Here is a 6,704-nt window from a genome sequence, read left to right as displayed (position 1 = left end):
CAAGAGAAAATGAACCACATGTAAGTTTTTTTTTTTTTTTTTTTAAAGTGCATTTTATGTATAGTGTTTTCATTCAAAAGCAGAAAAAGAGAGATTTGACATGGGCAAACCAAGGATTCCAAGACTTCCTCACCTTAAATTGTGTCTTGCTTAAGAATTTACAAAATCTTACTCATTTTCAGCTGAAAATAAATACATATCAAGTACATATAAAATTACAAAAATATTCTTTGTGAGATTTTCTAAATATTCCCATAGCATATCTTCAGTGTCCAGTACTAAAATGCTAACTAAGGTGAAGTTGGTCCTGGGGCTGTGCCTTTTCTCAGTAGGCAAAGTGTCCATTGATAATGTTCTCAGAGTGGAGAAAGGCGTAGATGCTGGAATTAGGGAGGGTCTGGGGCCAGCTTGTCTCTTTCAGCTCTGGGTGAGAAACACGAACATTAACTATGTCTTTAGTCTCATACTATGCAAATTCATGGGTGGCATGTGAAAGTGGTTAATGATTTCTCTAGTTTATTCATCACCACACATTTTTCTCTATTTTATATTCCACTTTGGAGGACACAGATTATGCAAATTCAACATTATCTTGAATAAGGTACACTAATGTATGAAAATTGTATGACACTTGAAGGTCAGATTTGTAAGTTCAGCACTTGATATGCCACGTGCTGGTTTTCCAAATTTGAACAATGATTTTTACCTTTCTAAGACTATTAAAAAACAAACAAACAACAACAACATCAACAAACTACATCAAAACAGTATTGCTCACACAAGATGAAGTGGCAAAATAAAACAAACAAACAAAAATTTATAATTTACCCCCAACAATGACTTTATGCTCAGAAGCACCATGGAAACACTGGCTACTATTTTCTGGACAAAGAAGGATGAACACCTGTGATTGGTGAGCAGCTGGGACTGACCTCTGGTGCTTGGTCCCTCTCCGCAGCTGGTCTCCATCCACTTCCACTCCATCACAAGCTTGATGCTCCTTGACACTGCTCCACTTGAAGTTTCTCTTGAAACCTCAAAATACCTATTTTGTCTCCAATTTCTAGTTCTCTTTTCTATCTCCAGTTTCCTCTCGCTTTTTCTCCTCATGGTGTGAAGTTCCTCAGCTATACTGGCCAAGGGCCAGGCCTGTTTGACTGTTTCCCATAACCCTGGCCCGACTTCTCCTGTGAACGCTTTCACTCTTCCCTTCTTCAGTTCCTGTCTGGCCGATTATCGGCCCTGGGTAATGGGCTCTCCATTTTCTCTGTTCCTTTGAGACTCTTTTCTTCTGGAAGGAAGCGAGAGTGTGCATCTTCTGACTTTCATCTGCCCAACGTCTTACAGGACACACACAGCTTGTTTCCACTGGAAGCTTAGTTCTGAATTTATTAGTTCATTTTTCTTTTTCTGAGCTCATAGTCAACCTCTTTCTTTTGTACATACTTTCTATCAACTTGACCCTGTCCTTAAAAATAATCCTTGAAGCTCTTATCTCATTACAACCTGCTTCTTTCCTCTGACTCTGACATCTTATAGAAGGAACTCATTATCTTTCCTACAAAATATGTGACAATTTATTTACCCTGCTTCAGGAAATAGGACTCATTTATATAACTACTTTGCATAGGGGAGAACAAATGTTCATTTTGCATTGCTCAGAGCAAAGGTTTCTTGACTTCAAGTAAATTTCTAATTTGAAGTTGACAATTATTTTGACACCACATTTCAAAACACATTTTGGAGTAGTTGTGCAAAATATTTTAAAGTGGTGGTAACATTAGCATACTTTTTGACTAAACAGAAGTTAAATTTATAATAACATTTCATACACCATTACTGTTCCTCAAGGCCCTGGATTTCAGACTTATTTCATCCTGTTGATAGCTGTTTTCTGTATCTTCTCCCTGATATTGTGCTCAACACACACACACACACACACACACACACACACACACACAAAGACATACCCTGAGTTAATGACAAATTCTCTAGAATTTATTCCTCCTCTAGTTGCAACACATTTCCAATACACACAAGCATGCACTGCTGTCAAGAGAATTGAGACAAAGGGGATGACCCCTGGTCATGTCTACAGGGCACCATGCTCTCCTGGCATGTCAACACCTCTGGAGGCTGGAGAGTCGGGAATCAAGGACACCATCCTGAGATGACTGTGATTGCCAATGATTCACCGCATCCACTACTCAAAAGCCTGTGAGCCACAGGGTTGAAAACACAGACTCTGGGTTTAATGCTTCTTGAGTTAAAATCCCAGGTTTGCTGCCTCCCACTTAGATTTCAGGTGATTATAAATTTCCCTGTGCTGTAACTGACAGCAGTACTTACTCGTGAGGTGCCATATAAGAGGCACTGTGGAAGCACAGGTGTTCTCTGTTCACATGCTAGAGAGGGGCTTTACCTAGGAAAGGGCTACCCACACAGCGGCATTCCCAGATAAAATTGAAGGGAAACTACTCTTTACTGGAAACCATCTATAATGTAAAATTCATGAGAATGTATTTTATAGGAGCAAGAATAAAAGCTGCAGTATATTGATTCTCAACTATTTTGAAAACCTTTTTTTGGATTATAAATTGTCTATCTTTCACAGAAAATTTGTAAATACTAGAGAAGCTCTTAAAAGAAATCTACCTGTAATCTCTACACATAACTTTGTTAAAATGTTGGTTAATATTGTTTTCAGATTTTTTTCACCATTACAATAAAATAATTCAGTTAAAATAATCATAACAAAATACTGACTGTGTGATATTACCAGTTATTAGAATCTCTAGTCCACTCCTGATGTGATATTCTTTACTTATACTCATCTCATGTTTTCCTCCCAGTGACCCAATTAGTTTGATATTATTATCTTTATTTTATAAATAAACTGAAGCTCAGAGAGTTTAACTTGCTCCAGGCCTCCTGTGCAGTATGATACAGAACTGGGGTTCCTCTGAGGACCCACTAACTCTGCAGGCTGGTCAGTGTTTTACAAAGATGGAATCATTTAGATTTTCTCCAGATGTGTCAAACACTGTTTTACTCAACTTTTTCACTGCTGTGAGTAAATGATCTGACCAGCATAATTATAGAGGAGGAAAGGTTGATTTGAGGGCTCACAGTTTCAGAGGCCTTAGTCCATAGAAGGCGGGCTCCATTCCTCAGGACTCGAGGTGAGGCGGAACATCATGGTGGAAGATCTCGGCAGAAGGAAGCAGCTTGCATCATCAGGAAGCAGAGAGAGAAAGATACTCCACTCTCCAGATACAAAATACCCCAAAGTCATGCCCCAATACCCACCTCCTCCAGCCACACCCACCACTTCAATTAATCCCACCTGGGATTAATTCACTGATTGGGTTAAGACTCTTACAACCAAAGCATTTCTCCTCTGAACCTTCCTGCATTGTCTCTCATGTGAGCTTTTGGTGGACACCTCAAATCCAAAACATAACAAACACAGAAAAATCTAACCCTTACGAAGGACTATCGGAGGCATTCTCCATCACTAAGATATTTGCCATATCATTTTATTCTTGCTCATTGTAGTGATATAAGGGAATATGTTTTACTGAATGTTCCACTGCACAAATTATATACTTTATAATGTAGGTGACAAGAATATACAGGAAAAATATGTGCACATGTGTGTATGTGTATACAAATACATATGGATACAATTTTAATGCTTATAATATGTGCAATGTTTAAATAAATTTAATTTTTTTTCTTATATAAGGGCTAGCAATACATTAGGAGAGAACAAACCTGTCTATTCTCAAACTTATCACTCACGCATAAAAATTCCTTATCTCTGTGTGGTGTTGCTGTTTTGTTCTAGCTAGAAGCAGAAGAATTTCTCATTTAAAATCTGTTATTTTCAAGGGGTGCTTTTAAGTGCTCGGATTTACAGAATGTCATCAGAGAGAGTCTCTGTAATTGTTTTAATATCTTCATGATAATACTACCTGGAGTACTTGGTCATTCTCATTGTAGAATGTGGGCTAGCAGGGCAGCTAACATGATTGTTTTGGAAATAAGTTGTGAATAAGGGAGATATTGTGAAGAGAATAATGGAGGTGGTGCTGATTGACAGACCATTTCTTAAGTTATTAGAATAGTGTTATCGTATTTTGGGAAGAGAATTTCATAAACTCAGAGCAGAGTGTTGATGTTTATAAATTCTTTTCTTGATTTCTTATGAAATCTTATGAATCCAGTATACTGCTTCCATGACTACCATTTTTATACATATTTGATTACTTTATATTGTAATTTACAACTCAAATGTGCACAATTCAACAGCAGGAGCTCAGTTAGAATTTAGCGGGTTTATAGCTTTGTTTGGCCCTCGGCACAAGTAATAAAATCCTAGCTTTAAGTACCATTGGGGTTTATAGAATGAAGACATCTGCATTATTATATTAAAATGTTCCTCTGTGTAATAAATATAACTGACAGTAGTGCATGACTTTCTTTATGAAAAATATGTTGATAGCAATATAGTCTTAAATACTGAAAAAACTGCCGATTAAAATTTTATGTGCCTAGTTACCATCTAAATGCTCAACAGATGTCCATAATAGCAGTTTATTACTGGGTATTCCTAATAAAGGTTTTAGTTAAAATCATTTTTAAAATACCCATGAAAACACTGAATTAACCTCCCATTTATTTTAGCAGGGTTTGTGTTTATTTCTCTAATGTTCTTTTTGGGGATAACCTGTGTGTTTCAATGATCACAACTCTGAGTAGTTTTCTCTAACACTGTTGCAGGGCCTCTGGACTTTAATGTGATGTAAACGGTGCTGAATGTCTTTTCCCTGAATCTGTGGGAGGCCCACGGCACACTGACTTCAGACTCTCGGCTTTTCTCCATAATGCTGTATTGCCCAACCATACCAGTTTGCGGGGGTCTGAGTGTTTTCTGGGGCAGAAAGATGTCTGTGTTCATCCCAGACAAACCCAGATATTAGTCCCTAGAGGTGAAACTGCTGTGTTATCAGGAAGCATTTATCAGGAGGGAAAGAGAGAATTGTTTCAATTAATTTCTAGCTCATCTAGATATTCTAAAATCAATCCTAGACACAGTCCACTATCAGACATTTTAATATAATACAGAATTTTATCCATGTAGTTTTGCATGGGGTAAGATGGCAGGTATGTGGAGCCACAATTTGGTACCAGCATATGACTATACCTTTTGATAGCCATGAAAATTAATTATTTCTTGCTAAATAAAATTTATATTTTGGATGTATTAATATTTAGCATTTGAATGTAATCCTTAGCATAATCACAGTTTATATATATATATATATATATATATAATTTTTGACTAATGCATTATTTTTAGGACTATTTCCCATCACTTTAAGTAGAAGAATGTTATTTGCCACCTGTAACCATTACCTCAGTTGTTATTATAGAGTGACCATTATTTATTTGTGAAGTAGAGAGCAATTTTTTAAATAATGTTGCTACCCACAAATCTTTGTCTTTTCATGACTGAGAATTATAGCATCTGCCTTGAGGCATCTGCAATAAATATTTATATTTTGATGATGGTGATGTGACAGTTGTGGTAAATTGTAATCATATCTCAAACACTGCATGGGAAGAGAGAGAGAAGAGTTTATGCAATTATAATTAACATGTGTTTCCTAATCCTAAGTTGTTTTTCTTCAATTTATAAGCCTTTTGTTTTTTGGTAGAGGAATTCATGTTCCTTCAGATATTAAAGATGCTGATCAATCTCTTAGTTCTTTCCCAGACACCTTGCAAGGATTATCTCCTGTTTGAAGATTTGCTAGCTGGAATTCTTTCTGTTTTCCCGATTTCTTTTGCTTTAATGCTGCCTTACTTTCTTTAAGATAAAATCTCAGAGGTCATTTATACACTGAGTTATGATTATTGATTAATTTGCTAAATGTTTAGCTCCTTGAGCAGGGAGTTTTGGTTAATTTCTCTTTGTATAAGAATAGGAACTGAATAACTGTGCATGGTAAATGGATAGTAGGTACATATAAGGCTCTAGCAGAGTATGGAAAATGGAGGAGATTTTTGTGAACTGTTGCTGGAATTAAATAATTCAGCACATTATTGCCCTGCAGTGACTTTGAAGAATGTCTCCTTAATGCATAAGATGTTGAGTCAGATATGAAGTTACTATTGTATTTAAATAGGGAATAACTAATTTGATATTTTTCAGACCTGTTGTTTTGTATATTCAGATCCATCTTCAGACAGCCAGTGCCTACCATAACTACAAGTGCCTAGGTTTGGTTGGGAGAGTATTTTGCCATTTTCACTATGAAGAATTTTCAGGACAAATGACGATCAACTGATCACTGTGAATTATGTTAAGGAAATACTTTCAACTCCCAAGCCTAGTCTACAATCGATGAAGGGAACCCTTATGTAAGCAAGGGAATCACAGTTTTTGTCTCAGAATTTTTAGGTCTTTTGTGTCAAAGTAACATTTTTAAATTAAAATGAAAAAAATTTTTTAATATAATAAGAGGTGAACTCCCAACAGATAACAAGCTTTAACCCATGATGAGAAGAAATAAACCCTTATAAATGTTACTTCTATGTTTCAATTTCAATAAAGTTATGCAAGATTTGCTTTTGTATAATACAAAATTATATTTTGTATTATATTGGGAATGCTTTTGTAAAATAATATAACTAAG

Source organism: Sciurus carolinensis, chromosome 15, assembly GCF_902686445.1.
Source record: "Sciurus carolinensis chromosome 15, mSciCar1.2, whole genome shotgun sequence".
NCBI lineage: Eukaryota > Metazoa > Chordata > Mammalia > Rodentia > Sciuridae > Sciurus > Sciurus carolinensis.
This window is presented reverse-complemented; position numbering follows the sequence as displayed.